Raw genomic sequence first — 18,679 nt, 5'->3', positions numbered from 1 at the left:
CCTTATCACTTACTCGGTTGAAAATAGAGAGCGTAACGAATTCCAATAAGTGTATTCTAGAATCAATCAAAAATTTTCGTACGCTTAGACATGTATCGCCATAATAACCTGCATAAAAAATCTCACAAAAACCTTTTTTGCAATCACTAGATGAAACTATTAGAAGCATGGGCGTACCCAGCGAGGGGCAAGAGGGGAGCTTCCCCCCCCCCCCCACCCTAGAAGCAAATATCGCAAATGTCTTTAAGCAAAATAATATTTTTTTTCGAGCAAATAATTTTAAATACTAATAAAGAACTGTTACAGAGTCCTTAAAATGCTTGTATCATTACCCTTGTTCATGCTTAAATATTACCTATAACTTGAAAAACCATGGCTTGCCTCCCCTCCCAAGTTTTGATCATGGGTACGCCCAGAGCATACTTTCAACATTTCATTAAAAGGCCATACACTTCGTATCGCGAACCAAACCTCCGTAAGTAGGAGAGCGTCTAAACTCCGATGACGCTGGAGAGAAGAAAAAGAAATGAAAGGAAGGGGAAGGGGGTAGGGTGGTAAGGGGTGGAAGAAAGAAGAGGAGAGAGAGAGAAATATATACGCTCGGGAGACAAGTGAAGGCGCGGAGCGTTTGTGGCGGGTACTTGAAGGGGCAATACCTACAGCTTCCCACCTGCTCCTAAAATGCCGTGGGATCACCCGGAATGCCGCGCGAAACGGATCAAAACTTGGGTGTACGTACCGGGCGCGGTAACAAACCCGAAGACTCCGGTCGCTGGTCGGAGAGAGGAGGTTGGAGCGGGGAAAGAGCGACATAAACATTCCGAAAACACTTGTACCTCGCGTGGGGTCACAGCCTGTCTTATTTACCCTCCAAGGCCGATTCTTTAACGACGTTGTTTTCCCCTCACTCCCCAACAGAACCAAAGTAAATTCACACGAGCGGTTTCTTCTTGGAAGCCACCGTCTATGGGCGAGGGAAAGCAAGCACGCTCAAGCATTAAAACCCGAGGGAGGACTTGAAATATAACGAAAACAACAAGTGATTTAGACTCGAGGAGATGCGTGTAAGGATCTCTTGATACGCAGTGTACACAACTTTGATGACTGAACTCTTTAGCAGCACGCAAACAGAATGAGGAGGTTGTCTAAGGGACGTCGAATAAGTCAACATTAGCCTTCTTCCGCGAGGATGAGTAGACCGTTTCCGCTCTCTAAACTGCTCAGGTAAACCTAAGGCCTTCCCAAAGTGTACCCGATAACAATGTTCACGACTTCTCTCCGAGTAGCTGAGACGGGCGCAGCAAAGAATGAAACTAGGGGGGGTGTTAATGCGCAACTAATACTGGGGGACCTAGATAAAACATGGTTATTATTATTATAGTATTCTACCGATTAAGGTAGGTTTCCGTGGAGTACTTAAGAAATGATCAGGGAGCCTCCCTTTCCTTCCAGCACTGCCTTCTTCAATTCACCGTAAGGCCTACTCCCTTTCAATCTATCTAAAAATCGTATTCGTTTCCTTCCCCTCCCTCGTTTCCCTGACATTCTACCCTCCAACATCATTTTTAACATCCCCTCCCCGCTAAGTAATCCTCCCGTCCATACCTTCTGTCTCCTCCGTATCTCATCTAAAACCTGCCTCTCCTCGCCAACCATATCCAGCACTTCGTCGTTCCTTTTCCTCTCCGTCCAGTTCTCCTTCTCTATTCTTTTCCATACCCACATCTCAAAAACATGAAAGTATCACAAAAAATGATAGGATAAACCGAATCAAAGGGCAGGACATTCAAAGTGCAGACACGAATAAGCTGATTATGAATTACCAAGTCGCGAGTGAGTGGCCTCAAATTAGAGATTAACTATACAATCTGTTTAGTCGTATTTTTAGAATTTTTTTTAGATTATCACCAGTGGCGTCTTTATGTTTGCGCCGAGAGTTTCTAAATATTGTGGGATTTTAATTTACTGAAGGATTCAAAGAAGCTGCTGAGAAATTCCAGCAAAAGTCTGGAGCCAAACCTGGTGATGATTTGATTCGGTTTGGTGAGCTTGGTATACATGTGGCAGCCGGAGCATGCTTTGATAACTAACCTACGGTGTGTTATATGACGGCTTTCAGTTTCACTGTGGCCCTTACTGTCGGCAAAAAATGCGAATTTTTATCGAAAAATTGAATTTTAATTATAACTTGTCTCTTTTTTTTTAAATATAATTTCTATTGAAAATGCAAACGTAAAACGGTTAGAAAATGATATGAACTGTGTCACACTAAAAGATCTATAACAATCTAACTCTTTTGCGTAACCTAATATTCTTTAATAGGTATCAACCTCATCCGTGTTCCATGAAAAATAGTCACACATAATCATTCTAAAAAGTTGACATAGTGTACAGTATTGAAACTTGGGTCAGACTATTAGACAAAATTGTGTAACATTAAATATAAGCGTATCTATGATTATGCTTCATGTTACACAGTTCCACCAAATATCGTCATCCACCCTTAAGTTCGGATCATCCGTGCTGTCAAATAGGTAGTCAGAATTCTAGTTTATGGGTTTCGTAACCATTTACTTCTTACTTTGATATAACTTCCCGCCAGGATACTGGATTGCCTCGATGAATCATGCATTTTGAATTTTAAGTTTTAATATTCGAGTTATAAATGTATTCAAGTTTTCTCCACCTTCATTCCGAAGTGCAAAAAATCCCGCTCCGCATGACGATGGATGTTCCATTCGCTTCCTCGCGAGCAATCAAGCGCTGGGGCCAAGTTTATGACTACCATTACGCCTGTCGGTTAATTGACTCCTCAGTCAAGCGGGTGGGACACGAGGTCACGGCCAGAAAACCGCTCGCGACAGAAAATTACGGCTAATGCAGTGAAGCCCGCAACCGCACCCACGTAATTTCCTTTGCATAATAACTAATTATCCACTGAAGAGTAAAACGCGTCGCTGCCATAAATTCGGGATTTATTGCTTCAAAAGCATAAAATATTTTGCAATCCCTCCTTCCCTTACGATATTTACGAAGTTTATTGCATGGTAAACTTTAGAAATACATATATAATTTTTTATTTAAATTAATTTCAGACCAGTGGCGTAACTAGGAATATGCTTTGGGGGGAATTGGATTGCCTGGGGTGGTTACCCCCCCCCCCCCCCGAGGCAACGGGGGGGAGGGGGTCACCACCCCAACGGGGAGGGGGTTCAGGGAAAATTTTTGAAAAATTACATGCCTAGAAATACATTATACATCATTTTGGCACAAAAAAAATAACTTTAGGCAGATGCAGTTATTGAATGTGAAAACTAGACAATAGTTTTAAATAATTTTTTCTAATTTCTCTGAGGCTTTGGGGAGGGGGATACATCCACTCATATAGTTGCGCCACTGTTTCAGACGAATGGGACCTTACACCGTGATAACATTGGCCCCTTTCCTTATTAGCGCAGTTACGCCGTACTACTCTACACCCTTTCTTCCCTAGTCATCCTTTACAGTGGAAATAATCTACATACTACAAGCCGCCTCAATAGGAGTTTGGTGGGGAATGCTAGGACACCAGCCGTTTACCCATAAACAGGAAATGCTCTAACGTTCGGCAAATTTTCTCTTTTAATTTATGATATCTGTCGGACCTGGAAAGGTATGGGGGTCTAATAAGATAGATAAGATGCAAGTTAGAGAAAGAATATCACTCAGTAGTTTCCCACGCGATAAAATACGGTGTACTTTTCATCGATCGATTTCAGCAACTGATTGCTATAATCAAGACGTTTCAACAAGCTTAAAAAAATCATTTCTGAAAACAGTCAATAACAAACAAACAGGATTGGTCCGTGTGGAAGGTCTTGCCTATCCCTAAAAGCGCATATAACCTCACCTTCTTTATACATGACATCCTTACCGAAGCATTTGCCACAGTCAAATCGTATGACTAATATTATGAAAGTATGATAATACAAAATTAAAGCATTAGCCTAGATTTTTACCCTTTCAACTATTAACAGTGAGAGTTTGTTTAATACAGGAGAGATTAATTAACGATCCCTAACGACGGAAATGACCTTCGCTCTTGGTCCCCTCCTGCAAACCTTATGCCTACCATAACGATAATAATAATAAGAATTATTTCCTTCATCCACGGAACTCAGTGCGAATATTCCGAATAGTTGCGGCGCAATGAGTCTCGGAGTTAGCTACCATTGCCCGTCGAGAGAGAGAGAATTCGAAAAAGAAACTCAAAACGGAAGACAAGCGACAAAAAATGACGTTGCAACGCACGTAAAATATGTACGCGAGGTGAAAATACTTCCAGAACGGTAGGAAGAAAAAGAGATTCAAGCCGTTTCTTTTCCTCTGCACGGAATTACTCCGGGGCGCATAGTTACCTACTCACAATTTCTCAACTATACTTTTCTATTCATTACCATCTCGATTAAGGAGTGCGGAGAGAGTTAAATGCTCTAGCATCGAAGCAAAACGCGCTGCGGGAGATGCCGGTCAGATTAGTGGAATTAAGCTCAATGACGACGAGGAAATAAATTCGAACTAGCTAGCTCCAGCAGATATGATCTCGTCCCGTCCTTCCTTGATATATTTCCAACATAAGATCCTTGTTTACTCTCCATTAAAAACTACTGCGATTTCATGTGGAAGTCATATTTAATACGCTCTTTAAATATTCATGAACCGCCGGGCGAGTGATTGTGAAGGCAGAAGAAATAAACTGGTAGTTCCGAGGTATTTATTCTTCCAGGATAAAGTTATCACGGAGCAGATGGCCGAGGTTTATATACATATATTAAAAAAAGCGTCTAAGTACTTAATACGCGCCACTAACCGTGGATATTCGCATGGAATCACAGATGACTATCTTGCCGTTTTTTTTATCCCTCTCCGTTTTTGAATATCAAACTTAACCAAGGGTAGGGATATAGGTAGAGGCTGAACAACTTTTACTGATGCACTATATCACGCTCGCCTGACAACGGCCGAGATGAGCACTTTTCCAGCGCCCCACATCATTTCCATTTTGATAATTGTTGTTAGAGGCGTATGCAAAAAGTAGGGGAAACTATCCCGCGAGATTTAGAGCTTTGGATGATTACATAAACGCACCAGAGAGAAATAAAACAAACTTCTGCTTCGCTCGTGCGTGGTGAAAAGTCAGCGCAACTACATCATCCAGGACACATGGATATGTTTCCGAGTTCAATTAGCGGAGGATGAACTTGGAAAAATTTTTACCCTTCGCGTACGCCGGATGGCTTTTATGAGATTCCGTCTCCATAAATCGATATTTTCGTGCGTTGCGCACTCAATGATAACTCTCCGGATGTCCTCGGACTATGCACATTAAGTGGGTGCCACAGATTTTTCCAGCAGCATGCGTGTAAATCCAGGCTATGACTTGAATGGTGGAAGCACTTCGCGTGACTATATATTAGTTCAGGATTTGTGTTTTAATCTTGACCACAGAGGAATGCAGGTGAGACATTTCAAGGCCCATAAGAAGAGCACTAAAGATGATACTGATGTCCTTCAAATCCAAGGGCAAGTGTTTACACGAACCGTCATACAAATCAGCACTGTGACTCTCTGAAAACATGGAATCCGACGAATTAAGGCGCAGATATGAACCTTTAGTTTTTGTTAAATCACTAAGCTTCACATAAAATCAGGTTACTCTAATAAAGCATCTTTCTTATCCAAGTCATCATCGCTGGCACTGTTTTTTACGAAAGCTCGATACGATATTAGTTTAAATTTTACTATATTAGTCAAATTTTAGAATTTTCTCCAATTCACGAAAATTTCGGAAGGGAAATTCCTGATGGATTCAGCAAGATTTAAAATTGAACAAAAGTAAGGAATATTTTCTCACCAATAAAGAGAAATTCCTAGTAACATAGCAATCAACCATATTGCTATTACAAACCTGAAAACAAGGAGTCAAAAACATCGGAAGTTAGCCAAGGTAAGGGAGGAATAGGCATCTCCATCACGATGACATGATATTTGCACAGCTAAGATTTACACCGGGGTGGGCTCTAATCTAACCTAACAGAACTAACCTCTGAGATGAAACTTTTTTAAGACACTCAGCATGCACTAAACATCATGAGACTTTTCACCTCCGTCCATAACAGCATTTGCATTTTCTTCCTAAACAACCTTTGAAACATTGGCTGCGACTCTCCAGCAAACAACATGACTCACCTCTCCAGATTACTTGTAAAACGCGATAATCTACTTTGTACTATTTGCCAGTCTTCTCTTTACATTTTCAAAAAGGTGCCTTCACTAATAAAATTCTTTAGCCACTGGTAATCATTGTCCGTATCAGTCTATTACTGCTCCACCAGACCCATTACAAGCCTTGCCAAACAATACGAATAGTTTTCTGGATATACAGTGGAAAAACAAAGAAATATACATAATTACACGTATTTGTTTAATATTGACGGTAAACTTGAATTAGAATAGCGATGCCGTCATATTTATGTCGATGATGAAGGAAAAAATATATTCTAGAAATGATTGAAATGAATTTTATATTTCACACCAGGACTATAAATTGATGAAACTCCCAAAATAATACTCTTAATTACATTCGAGAAAACATTTATTGAAATTTCAAGGATGAAAATACACCCCAGACAAGCTTGGTCTTCTCAGCGTAATTAAAAACATTATCAATACGACGCTCAATGCCCAAGTCCACCTGGTTCATTAACTCACATGTTCATGGGCTGAAAACGACCAAATTTGGAGGGTGCATGCCTTTTTAGAACGCGGAACAGCGCAATCTTTGCCCATCGGTTTATTTATTCTTCTGGAAATGGAATTATTAGACTCGCCGACGGTCTAATAACATTAATTATGCGCAGGTTGAAAAACGGGAAATAAGTGACTCAAAGGTAGGAGAGGTCCATGAGTTTTTTTATAATTTTATAATTCTTCTTTTTTTAAACCTCATAAACCTGAGCACTTTACCCAGTAAAATATTTTTTAAAAATCTCCAGTTAAGTACGAGTAATTCGATAAACCCCATCCGTAAAAGACTAACAGCTAATACGCAGAGGTACAGCAGTCAGGGTAGTCAAATGTGGATTTTACAGGGGCTTGTAGGTCAGTTACGAATGGCATAAACATAGTAAAGATACAAGAATATAGTCCTTTTGAAGTTAATACATGGTATGTGTACAGTATGCTGTGATTACAGCATCTAATAAACCCATAAAACTTTTGTTCGGTGATAATAATATACGACCTAATAATTTCGTCTAATGGTAAGTACACATAAATTTATGCCAACACTCATTACTATAAAATTTTTGCCCAGCCCATCTGCTAAAGCTACATTCGGAATAAGGGCAGCTACGGCATTTTTCCCTGAAACTGACAGTAATTTTCCCTTTTCTCACGTCATATAATATTCCCTTTTCTCACACACAGCTTCTCGCCTATTTTATTTCTTATTCGAATTTTATACATTCTCTTATGAGGGAATTTATCTAAATGTGCGAAAACTATTGATCAAGTAGATTTTACAAAAAAAGGTATAATTTTCGCTATACCTTTGAAATTATCATTAACTCACGGCCAGGTCACACGATATATAAAACATCCGAATTAATATGTGAATTCATGAACGATTTTGGTGGACCGGAACGGAACGTATACGAATGCATGAATCGCATTAGAATAGGTTCTACTTTCTGTTAAAGCATTTATAATAGTTGGGTGGTGGTTGGGTTTGGTTATTTTCACGTTCATTCTCGGGTTCATGCATTCTGATATCAACTAGCAAGTGATAATTAACTTTGTAATCAGACCTTCTGGTTCCTCACCAGTCCACTTTATGAGTTATTTGCAAATTAATTTTTTAATTGAAGTTAAATATTGTCCATTGCATGAAAAATGGCGCATCTTTCGGCGAAATAGCTGTAAAATGAGTTAAAGTATAATTATAAGGATTGAATTATCCACATCCGCTGAACCCTTATTTTGAAATTAACCTAGATGAATGTCGTCTATAATGTGAAAATTTTTTTAAAATTGAAAATTGCAAAAATAATTTGCTTTCACGGATTATGCTGGAAAAAAGTCATCTACACAACCCACTCCAGTAAAAAAAGATTTCTAGGATGCTTCAGCTGCGGCATTTTAAGCCAAATTGCTCTCAGAATACCTCTTCATATGTAATTATCGAAATATATTAACATAGTGACTTCTAGGTGACAAAAAATTGAAATTAAGTGCGGGTGCCATAAGTCTTGAGCAGTCGCGAACCTACTTTAAGTTTCTTGGGCTTGGGAGCGGGCCTGGCTCCATGACCATTTCGTCCGACGCGTCCACCCATAACTTCACCATCTACTTGCTTTGGAAGATTTTCAGAGAAATTTGAAGACGGGCGTTTTTATGGAAATTTGTTCACTTTTGAGCCTCTGTATCTCAGTAACGGGTGGGATCTATGTCAAATGAAGTACATATCCATAAATTTCAATCATTTTTGGGTATATCTGCAAAGTTTCAAGTTTATAACTCAAAATATAAAGGCATTTTGTAATTTTGTCCGGCTTTTTCCGATTTCCGCCCACTGTGCGACGTTTCCCCGACTCCTGATCACCGTTTAGCGACGGGGAATTGAAGAGGTGTGCAATGGAGAGGGTCACGCAAGCTGGGTGCGTTGACGATAGTCAGCCGGCAGGTTGGGGCGGCCATTAGCGACAGTCAACAGAGCCACCGACCAGACAGCCACCTTACTATCAAGCCAAAGTTTTTTTTCCATTTTTTATTCACTTCTGAAAAGGAGACAGACGATATCACGTGTCGCCCTACGTCTCCCTACCCTTTACTGAGGACCCAACCAGAAGACTCTCCTCTTTAATCAAGCTCAAAAGTCCTTGGCAGGACAAAAAAAACGGACTTTTCCCTCTTTCCACCCCCTTTCGACCCACCACTACTACATACTTCTGGAGCGAAGAGCCGATCGGTCTTCCGTGACGCTAGCGCTAACGAGGGGAGTTATCCTCACCGATGAGAGAAATAGGTAGCAATGGAAATTGAGCGGCAAACGAAAGATTTTTGAGGTCCGAAAGAGGTAAAAACTCAAAAAGGGGGCAATTAACGTGTTTTTTCCCTCCTTTCAAATCCCTTACCTTCCTCCACGTTTCTCCATCTCTCTCTCTCTCTTTCTTTCGTTCCGAAAGCGAAAACAAATCGCTTTCGCATGTCATCCAACGTGCGAGCACGAGATAGTTGGGGGTTGGTGGTAACGTCTGGAAAGATTGCGACGATCTTCTTTTTTTTCTCTTCGCCGCAGCTACCCCAGGCAAAAGAGAGAGAACGAGAGCGGGCAAGGCTAAGTACTTGGAGCAGATCAGATGAGAGCTCGCCAATTTTCTCGGATAAGGGTGTATATTCCGTTCTTCTTTTTTTTATTCCTGCGATGCACTTCTCTACACTCTGGGTGCCTGCGTTCCCGCACATCTGCCTCGAACAGGGCGAGAGAGTGTGTGTGTATTCCTTCAAGAGGACTCTGTAGCGAGAATTTCTGTCCGGCCAGGCCTCGAAATGATCAAAGATAGGTCTATAATATCGCCAAGAGTGTTTCCCATCCTTCCTTCCACCCTGTGGGACATCTAGTTCTGAGATAAAACGCTAGCATGCTCGGAAAATTAAGGGCAAAAAATGTTGAGGGGAATTTTGAGATAATCGACCGAACACCAAAATATATTTGTTTTAATTGCTTTATTTTGCTAGGCAAAAAAAAGGTAAGCCTTATCACCAGCCCATGGTAGTGCAGACATAATTATATTTCGATCATTATTTAATTTAGTTAGCGAGATGAGAGTGCCTGACAACAATGTGTCTATCAAAGCACTAACCATACTTCAAATAATTAATTTATAGAGATATGCTTTATTGCCTTTAATGGAAGGTCTGCAATAGAATAAAAATTTATAGCTAAAATCATATTTTATCTAAAATCGTATCGTTAATCCACAAGATGAAGGTATTTCCCGAGATGGAAAATTTAACTAGAAGGATAATTGTTACGAACACCAAAAAAGCAAGCTTAATTTGAACTTACGTGCAGCTTCCATCAAAGAAGATGTCCAGCATGCTCCGAAACGAATAATTATTAGGAAAACACATGCCTGTTTTGATCTGGATGTCTTTATATCGTCCATTACCCGATAAGATAAGAGTGAAAGGGCTCGGCTATTATTTCAAGGAAAAAAATACTTCGCCTCGGCGATAAACATCAACAGTAATTTGAACTCTCGGGGTCTGAATTGGACTTGCTTTGACGAAAACCCCCGGGTATAATAAAAACCTAATGATTTTCGCGGCGCATTTTTACGAGAGGAAATAGCAGCTCCATGTCGAATATCCCGTCACGCAGCCGAGAAAACTACCGACGAACATTTTTTTTGCGACAACCCTTGCAGGAAACCAGTCTACCGAGGAAAAAAGAACTTCGGTCTTAAATATATTTCGAAGTCATCCTACGAAACGAAGGTGTTTTCTCGCCCAGGAATTGCTATCGTTTGAATATGGTCTAAAAAAAACAACACGGTCAAGACAAACTCGGCGAATACCAATTCCGACATCCTGAGGATGTGCCAAATATCAACTGGTCGAAACGTAGGCAATTAAGAAATTCCAAGGTAGGAAGCTCGACGCTTGCATGTATGAGACGTCTAATATTCTACAACGTCCATATTTTTTCACCAACTACACAGTTTTATAATGCACATTTGCAACTACATCAAGCGCGAGAATAGCGTTACTTTCAGTAGAAAAACAGAACTGTACTAAAACGTAGTTTTTCAACATATGCGTCTCGAAATCGATTTTTATGTAAAAAAAATCTGACAATAAACAAACGCTTCGATTTAGCCAAATTAATTTCGCGAAAAGTGTTAGCAAAGAAAAAAATAGACAATCGAAAATCCGAACAGAGCTTGTTATTCCAACAAATTGCGTCTCCACGAGATATTTATAAAGAAAAGGACAATGTTTAATAGTTTGGGGTGAGGGATGAGTATACTGGATCTTTAAAAACTACCATAGGAAAATATTTTCTTAAAGACGTCACGCACGATTTTTCCATCCCGACTGACAGTGTATCCGCAGCAAAAGAATTGAGAAGGAGAGGAGAAATGGACGGAGAAGAAAAAGAATGAGGTTGCCTAAGACGTAGTTGGTAACGATAGGAAACTTCTAGACGAGATTCAGAGGATCTAGTTAGAGCGAGTAGTTATTGTAAGTGGGAATGGGATGCTAAAAAAGCGTTGGAGGGAATAATATTAGGTAAGCGGAGAAGGGTGAGGAAGTAAATGGGGTTATTAGATAGAATGAAACGGAATAAGGTCTCATTAGACATTGAAAAAGGAAAGTTCAATTCCAGGACAAGCCGGGTTGATTTGCTTCATGTAAATCTACCTTGACCGGTAGAATCGTTTAATGATAGAATAAGTAATAATTTTTGCGGCACATGGACGACTTACGTCCTTCTGCCCCTTCAATGTATAATTAACCATGAAATTATATCTTTACAAATTGAAGAGTATTATAGTAAGTTAGTATGCTCTATAGGTGACATTTATATTAGAAATAAAGTTAAAATTTATATTTTATGGAACAGCTCAGCCTCATGGAGGCACTTAATTATACTATATTTTAGAGTGATCATTACAATTTTCTCTTAGCTCGTTGGATATTAATACGCGCTCGTATTTCGCCTGGTGCTTCATGCATTCGGTGAGTTTGTGCTTAAAGGTCGTAACACAATTGCTATGTGGGATAATGGATGTTATTTCTCTAGCAGCGTAAAGACAATAGAGCTCCTATGGAAGGAATATAATGAGACTGCATTTTAGGGTGATCACTTCAGTTTTCTTTTCACTCGTTGGATATTAAGACACTTTCGTACATCGTCTAGTATTTCATACAATGGGTGGGTACGTTCCTAACGGTCATAATGCAATTGCTTTCATGGACACATCGGATTTTATTTCTCTAGCAGCGTAAAGAGATACGAGCGCCATAAAAGTAATTTCTGAAAAGTTAGGAAAACATGGGTATTTGTTTTGAATAGCAATGTCGCAACCAAACCTCTTCAACCTCCCGCTTACGGTTCGCCAGAGCGAACATGCGGAGTTCAAATACGTGATCGCGCACCACAAGAAACACCGATTCAACCCTTTGAGAATCAATTTGCGAAACTCGACGGAGCGGACGCGAACTCGGCCTATCCGCATCCCAAGCCATCCCCGCGACGAACCCGACAGCAGCGCCCGGTGAGTGGGGCGGCCGCGAGTCGCAACTGAAACAAACGCCGATCTAAAAAAAAAAGAAGATCGGACGACGTCATGGGAAGAGATCATCTCCCCTGTCGGACTCGCCTCGCGTCCACGTGTCACTTTCCCATCGTGCACCGCTGTGACTAGGAAAGCCCTTCTACGCATGGCCATTTACGTACGTTACAAGAGAGGAGGACGAGACGAAACAGAGGAGGAAAAAAAAGAATACAAAGCAAAAGCAAAACGTGGAGCGCGGGAGTTTTCTTTTAAGGGATGTCGGGATTCTTAGGACGCGCAAGCCTTTAATAGCCGTTGGTCACCATATCTGTGAAGAAGACCAGATAGCCAGGTGGCTCACCCGACTAAGACGACGACTATAAGGGTCGCATATACGGAGTGTGAGTTTGAGATGGAGATCCGACGCGAAATCTAACCTCCCGGACTCCCTCCCACGCTCGTCAAATGAAAAACCAGCCGCGCAGTCTTCAACCCAGAGGGTCGATTTGACGGGCAAAAGGGGGGAATAGAAGCTTCACCTGCTGCTACCGGAGTATTGCGGCGTGTGAACTTAGCGCTAGCAGGCAGAGAGTAAGATGGCCAAGGAGACCTCATGATAAATATGGCTACGCAAGAGTGCTGAATGAGCCTGCGCAGTTTACGAAAAAGCAGAAGCCAACATTAAAAACCTAAATTCAGCAAGTAATGAGAAATAAAATAAGTAAGCAAATGAAACAGTTATTCGTTGCCTTCACGTTGGCATGACCTAATGAAATCAAGTTAACGTAAAGAAATGTAAATAATACTTTGAAATTTCACGTAAATTTAACACTGTAATACGACCAATAGCTTTCGACGTGATACGTCATCCTGGTGCCATGTCGAAACCTAGGTCCTACAGCAATAAATGTATTTGGAACTACTAATTTTTTTTACTTTTGATAATGAAATAGTTTACACGAGTTAAATAATAAAATATTAATATCCTCATTCTTCTCCTACTTCGTGAGAATCGAATTAAATATAAAATATTATTATATAAATACATAGGTAAGGAAAGAATGGGATAGGAACATATAAAAGAAAAAGGACGAGGACAACGGTGCTGCGGTAGATGGAAAAAGCCAGAAATCAGAGGGTAACAATGCAGCTTGACTGGGACACGAACCCAGAACCTACTGGTTGCCGGACAGGAGCTCTATCAGTTGCGCTACCAGTAGATTTACCATGATTTCGGCGAGGGTTTATGCACAGAAAACTCCCTTTGCTTTCGCTCATAAGAGTAACCAATAGATGGCACTGGAACAGCTCACCACTAACCAACAGAAGAAATGGACAAGGATACAAGAATGAAAGGAAAGATACAAACTCACACGATAACTGAAAGAAACAGGAACATGTGTTTCATAACATATTAAACAGTAAAATCACTGATCTAAAACAAACAACATGAAAACAAGCTTTATAGTCATAGTCAGACAATCAGGCTCATCGCGTAATCTCTTATTTTGCGATTACAAATGGACCAGATTGTACTTTTGATCCCATGGGTTTCTTGCTTCCGATTAGGAAAGCGCTTTGGTTTCTGCTAATTCAGAGCAGGAGGAAGTATATTTCCCCCCGTCTATGAATCACCAGGAACCTCCGACATTTTAAACCTTCAGACTCAAAATTCAACGAGCTTGACGCATAATTCTCGGTAAAATCTCGAGAACTCCCCCTCGAACAGTCATTTAGGATGCATTCAGTACGTGAAATCATTTCAACAATGCTTTATCCTTCTAATGCTGCATTTTATATGAAACGAATAGTCACACTGAAGAAATTATCCCCTATTTGAAAACATTCCAAAAATGCCTTAACGCGGTTAATGAACTTAGGACACATCGTAAGTGAAGGGAAACTAAACTTAGAAGCGTAAAATTCACACTCCGAGGAAAGGGTGGAGAAATATATTTCATACCTTAATTCTCTAGGGCAGAAATCAAATCGATTCTTTTCTTTGCCCCAATATGGGGTGAATGAGGGGGAAGCCTTCGGCCCATCCTGCCCCTATCTCCAAAAACACTACCCCTGCTGGCCAACCAGCCAATATTTCACATTTCCCCCGTCTCCTAGGACGAAATCCGAAGCCGCTGCGGCCGAATAAATATAGCCGTCCCGTGCTTCACCACACCCCCCTTGAAATCGGAAGGGGAAAGCCATCGAATGAATTCGCCATTGACCATTTCGACAGCGACGACGCGCCTTCTTCAGCATTAATACATACTTCGGACCGCCCGCCACTCCCCTTCGAAGCTAAACCCATTTCCTCCCCGCCGGACGACGCCGGCACATGGGGAGACCCCGGAACACGGACATCCGACACTCCGGTCACGTCCCGCCGCGAATCGAAGAGGAGATTCCGGAGATATGCACGATCTCCTCCATCATTGAAAGTGGAAGGGAGAGAGAGAGACTTTAACGGCTGAAAAGTTGATTAGTATTGCCGACGTAATCGACGGAGACGCCATTGTTCTTCCCGTAGCGGACAATTTAAGCAAAGGGTTTGCTGCCATGTCTCCTTTATGGTTCCCTGTTCAAATACGTTCGATAAAAGAGGGGAGGTTTTTCGACGTCATACAGGAATGTCTCGACACATGTTTGTTTATGCCTAAGGAATGGCCCGGGACCAATTATCTGGAGGTCCTTATCCCTCCCCCAGACTCCATAAACCGCCTCCTTCCAAGTTCCACCCGCCGCATATTTAAGCTTTGCCACTTCGATTGGCTCCCATCTTAATTTGAGAAAAAAAAAATATGTTCGCGGTCGTCCCTCTTTCTCTCTGCATTTCCGCCCAGAGTTCGACCGCGTGATTTAATTATTACTTAGGTCCGCTTGTATTACTGTAATAAATCCTCATTGTGTTCGCCGTTTATTTTAAACGCGCAAATGAATGGTTGAGTCACGGGTGAGGCACATAAGAAGGTGGGTAACTTTTGCCGGTCGTCGTTGGAACATGTTTCATCGAGATGCGATCTTTCGCGATAGCTTGAGATGGTCCCGATAACTATTCATGAATTCAGTTTTTTGACAGTCGTAAAATGTTTGTCTAGCTCTTAATTCATGCCCCATTTGAATGGAGAAATATTCAATTGAATTAAAGAGGGAAAAACGTCCGGAGACAAATGGATATGTGGGAATCCCACCTCGATATAGAGGGGTCCTCAATGTGAATCAGTGGGTAGTCGAGTCGAAATAAAGTATTTATTCCAAAGATTGAGACGATATCGGTTGAAAACAAAACGTCCATGAGAAATCACTAGCCGGATGGGTGCTGTAAGCTATCAAACTCATTGGCCTCCCCAGTTTTCCTAGCTATGCTACCTTTAATTGAAAATCAGCACCTTAACAAAAACTCTTATAAATACTTTCTTTAGTAGGAATGCCAATAAAAATCATTAACTATAGAACTCGACCGACCGTGGAACATTTTCAGTTACCTGCCACCAATGAATACTTGAACGTGGTATGAATTGTTTTCAGCCTCATAAAAATACATAGATTAGTCACCAATTACTTTAAACCAGTTTTGCTCACTGCTAATTACGTATGAAATAAATTCCCCATTAGTAAATTCCGCACTCTATCCCAGTTAATAACATAATTTTTCCTATGTAATACGACTGCTTTATATCAAAATACAAGTATCTACTTAAGAAAAGGATAGGCGAAGTAAGTCGGATTGCTCTGACATAATGATCTTTTAGTGTGTTGAAAATTAGTGATTGTAGAAAACCATCTACGCAAACTGTAAAAGTACGTACAGATTAAGGAAAAAACTTGATGACTCTAAAATTAACATTAAAAAATATGAACGAAGAAATACCAGTTTTCCAATTTTGTGCATGATATCGTATTAAAAAATATTGTGACTTAGATAAAAACCTACTGTTTCACACTTTGAAAAAACAATATTATATATTAATATGGTAATTAAATAAGATACAAGTATAACGCCCAAGCTAATGAGTTGAGGGTTACAAAATACACTTGAGTGGAAATGGGATTAAGAGGATAATTGCCTAGAATCAGAGGCCCCCAAGGAGTAATTATGGGCATAAAAAGTATCCGATAAATAACATGGCTAAGACTAAGAAGATGAGCCGTTGATCGCAGCTTCAGAACTGTTGGCCCTTCAAGTTGAGATGTGATGCATTCCACGAGAAAAAAATTCCTTGCAGCCCTTCACAGGTGATCCTATAAATTACAAAGCCAGGAATCTTTTTGCTCTTCCCGCAAGAAGATCTTATTCACGTATTTTTTGCTTGTTAACATACTAATATGAATCATGCTTCCACTCTCCTTAAAAAAAATTCTCCACGTCCTTCACAATGGCACTTCTTGTGCTACCTTTCCTTATTCAAAGGAGATGAATTAAGAGGCATACGCGCATATAAACAATATTACTAAGGGATGACTTTCCCCGGGAGAACTTTGCAATCCATGAGATATCACCGATTAAGATGTGTCGGGCTGGTGGTGAACGCTAAGATGCGGGCAAATTTTATACGGCTTTACGATCAAACTCGCGAGCGATCTTTTTTTTCTATCATTTCTTAGTCCACGCATCCGTATTTAGAAATCAGATGAAGTTCATAAAAGTTCCGTCAGATTAGTAAAAAGAAAAGGTCTTCGGTTTTTGTGTGAACGATTGAGTTATTTCAGGAGCTTGCAAAGAATTACCAAGCGAAAGAAAGCAATGGAGTTGAATGGTTGAGGGAAGACTTAATAGGAGGCTGAATTTACAAGATGGAACTTTTTTTTACCATGAAGGAGCCACATTCATAACAACTTAACTTGATATAACTTGGTGTGACTTAGGAGTTGAGCTCTAGAGAAGATTTTGCGGCTGTTACCAATGAATTATCGCGGTAAACCTCATCTATACATAGTCCCTAGCTGGAGGGAGCTCGATTTTCTCTAAACTTTAGCCAGAAACCAGGGCTTAGGGACGCCTACTGACCTTTGAGAGTCCTATAGATTGATTTCATATCTAATACGGGGTTTCAGTCGTGGTTGCTGAAATATTTCAATACATTGTCTCTGTCATAATACACCAAGTTATTTCAAGTCGTTGCCCACAAGACTTTCTTTATTATTAGCCAGAGTAATGCAGACCTATAGAAATTGATTCTCATTTATACGGAGCTGATACTTATGACTGATAATGACAAAGGTTTGATACTACCTTAAGAGTAATTCTAACAACTACTAGCATAGTCGAAAGGAACATCAGCCACGATCACTAATTAAGTCATGCTGAAAAACAATAATTTTAAAGCATGATCTCAGTCATTAATGAATTATTTCACATTATAATTCGTTTAAGTCATTGGAAATATTATTTTTACTTCAATTGTTTATCCTTCAGCAGGGGGAGGGTGTTTGAAACTAATCGGAGCAATGCCTAGCGGTTTTCATAGCTAGTAGATGATTACCACTGTCTGGCTACGTGATCGGAATACGTGGAGTCTGAATATATTCATTCCGATAGCAATATGAGTAGCCATCACAATTAGTCGTAGGAGTCAAAATTTTCAGAAACCCTCGAGAAGACAGCTATTCGGAAAAAAACTGTCGCTTTAACAACTTATTGGAATAATTCCGATACGTGCAAAGCACATCTCTCTTTAGGTGCATGCAATCCTATTCCTTCGAAAAATGTTTTCGGGATCGCCACCAGGTCAAGAACTGCATAACTGCCGACGCGTCGCAAACGTTTCGAAATCCTTGTGGGTAATAGAGATTCCGGATATGCATTGAGCAACACTTTCAAGAAAATAAAAATGGCTAGCAAAATTCATCACCAACACGCCAGTCAATCAGAGCGCGCCGCTGATGACAGCCAATCAGCAGTCACCTGACCATGAGAGTGACTGTTTATATAGGCCTGGTTACACGGTAAATTAACACGTACAAGTTAATATGCGTTTGCGTGAATGATTTTGGTGGAGTGGAACGGAACATGTACGAATGCATGAACCATATTAAAACAGGTTCTATTTTCTGTGCATGCATTTGCACAAGTTGGGTGGTTACACGTTGCATTTTGGCGTTCATTCTCGGGTTCATACATTTAGACATCAACCCGTACGTGTTAATGTATCGTGTAACCAGGCCTTAAGCAAGGAAAACATCTCAATCGACACTCACAGCCCTGAGGACGATGGTCGAGTCGGAGATCGAAACGTCGGCAGTTATGCAGTTCCTGACCCGGTGGCGATCCCGAGAACATTTTACGAAGAGTATTCGCAGGGAAAGCACTAATCTTTCTTAATCCTGTTCATTTTTTCATTTTCGCCAGTCATTTCCTG

The 18,679-nt window shown here is 40.5% G+C and overlaps 1 protein-coding gene across 1 annotated transcript in view; it reads left to right on the top strand.

Annotated features, from left to right (window-relative positions):
- The window catches only part of LOC124159243, a 438,003-nt gene that overhangs the window by 31,829 nt on the left and 387,495 nt on the right, over positions 1 to 18,679 (top strand). The window lies entirely within an intron of this gene.

The sequence above is a fragment of the Ischnura elegans genome, chromosome 5 (genome assembly GCF_921293095.1).
Source record: "Ischnura elegans chromosome 5, ioIscEleg1.1, whole genome shotgun sequence".
Taxonomy (NCBI): Eukaryota; Metazoa; Arthropoda; class Insecta; order Odonata; family Coenagrionidae; genus Ischnura; species Ischnura elegans.
Note: the sequence above shows the minus strand (reverse complement) of the source record. Positions and strands in the feature narration are given on the sequence as shown.